The sequence below is a fragment of the Benincasa hispida genome, chromosome 8 (genome assembly GCF_009727055.1).
Source record: "Benincasa hispida cultivar B227 chromosome 8, ASM972705v1, whole genome shotgun sequence".
NCBI classification, from domain to species: Eukaryota; Viridiplantae; Streptophyta; class Magnoliopsida; order Cucurbitales; family Cucurbitaceae; genus Benincasa; species Benincasa hispida.
This window is the reverse complement of record NC_052356.1, coordinates 36,675,986-36,678,054: the sequence shown is the minus strand read 5'-3', so window position 1 is coordinate 36,678,054 and position 2,069 is coordinate 36,675,986. Positions and strand designations below refer to the sequence as shown.

The 2,069-nt window shown below is 42.0% G+C and overlaps 1 non-coding gene across 1 annotated transcript; it reads left to right on the top strand.

Moving 5' to 3' along the window:
• The first annotated feature begins 734 nt into the window (after positions 1-734).
• Positions 735-841, top strand: LOC120084270. Its single transcript, XR_005483635.1, has one exon. It is a non-coding gene; the product is annotated as a small nucleolar RNA R71 (small nucleolar RNA).
• Positions 842-2,069: the final 1,228 nt, after the last annotated feature.

Here is a 2,069-nt window from a genome sequence, read left to right as displayed (position 1 = left end):
TCTTTTCTCCCTTCACAGTTTTCCTACTTTGCAATATCATAACCTGATATTGCTCTTTACCTGATCCCTCCGGGTTGCGTGGGAGTTCTGTTGAACTCGACATAGCCCATGTGATCTGTTCTTCAGCTCACTCACAATTTGGCCCATCTGTAATTCTAGGTTGCGAATGGACGTAGCTTGACTTTGAAGCACAATTTTATTTTTTCTATATATTGCTTCAATAGGCTCTCCAAGGAAGAGGATTGCAGTGGTTGCGAGCTACTACCTTGATTGCTCGTCTGACCGTTATTGTGCGAGAAGAATCCAGGTGGCCCTTCTTTCTGTGCCACGGATTGGAAGTTTTGTTGCTGATTCTTCCATGCAAAATTAGGGTGGTTTCTCCACCCGGGGTTGTAGGTATTCGAAAATGGATTATGCAGGCATTCTTCCATTGCGTGCGCATCAACGAAAGTCGCACACTTTGTGGTGTTTTGACTAATTGCGTTGATTTGGCCATTTTGCGGTGTTTGGCTGCTGATCGCAATTCCTTGAATTAAGTTCATCATTGCGGTCATCTGATTTTGTAGTGAAGCAATAGCACCATTACTTGCGTCATTGTCTTTGATTCTAAATCTCTGGTCACTCTCTCATCATATGTTTTGTCAAGCAGACCACCAGCGGTTGCCGCATTGGCAGCGGTCTGCGAAGCGGGATTCAAACCATGATAAAAGATTTCCATCTGAAGGCAGTCTGGTAAACCATTGTGTGGACAGTCCCGCACCAACCTCTTAAACCTCGTCCAGGCATCACTGAGCGATTCATCCATGTCTTGTTCAAAATTTGTTATGAGTTTCCTACGTCTAGCGTTCTTAGTAGGTGGAAAATATTTCTTCATAGATTTCTCTATGACCTATTCCCATGAAGTGATCTCTCTCGATTTGAAAGAATATGCCCATTTCATAGCCTGATCACAGAGAGAAAATGGAAACAAAGTTAGTCGAACTTCTTCGGTAGATATGTTCGGGAACACAAAAGTATTGCATATTTCAATAAAGCTTCGAAGGTGGGCGTGCGGGTCCTCGCCACGCCGTTCTCTGAATTGTCCTACCATCTTGATCATCTACAGCATCACCAGTTTCATCTCAAATATACTTCCATCGAGGGCAAGTCTCATGATTCCTGGAGAGAAATTATAGAGGTTTGGTGATGCATAGTCCCTAATGGGTCTCTTGTGATCGTTAGCCAAAAGGATTGGATTCACCATGACGTTCGTTTCCAGGCTACTCTGCCATCTCTTCTTTATCTAACTGTGGTTGTTATTTGCAGTCTCTCATACTCCATTTAAATGTTCTCTCAATCTCTGGGTCGTAATTCGCCAGCGATTGAGAGTCTGCAAAGAAATCAAAAAATTACTGCTAGCACATTATTTTGCCGAAGTCCTCGGCAACGGCGCCAAAAACTTGATGCTTGGTTTTATGGTGTGGAAATGTGGATGATATGTGATGGTGAAATTACGTTGAGCAGTCAAGTTTCCTCAGCAAAATCCAAGTGTAAACCCCACTGAGTTTCCTTGTAAATCCAGGGTCGAACTTAGGGACTTGGGAAAACAAATTGCGATGGTAATTTTTATGAAAACTTTACGGTAACCGGTAACTCAATTAATTGTTGGTTTGTTGTTGATTGCGTTAATGAAAAATAAACAAATACGGCAAATTTGAGAAAAGTCAGTTGTGTGATAGATGCACTGAGTATGCGGATGAATGGGTTGAGAAGGTCTTTAGCTAGCGTTACTTAGAAATGTGTCAGACTATGCGATCATGCCACAACCATGCACAACAAATCATTTTCCAATGCAAATGCGATGCTCTTAAGTCTAGGACGCATGTGTTGAATGCAAAAAGTGTCAATAGAGCTTATTCCTAAGTCTCTACTCTTTTTCTATGCGATGATGCAAAATGCATAAAGGCAAGGTGACCGCATACAATCATATCCTATGTCTAGGATGCATGTGATGCGTTAATGGCAAATAGTGCTTATTCCTAAGCTCCTATCTCTTGATTATGCGTTCTAATCTGGCTCTTCTGAGCCTA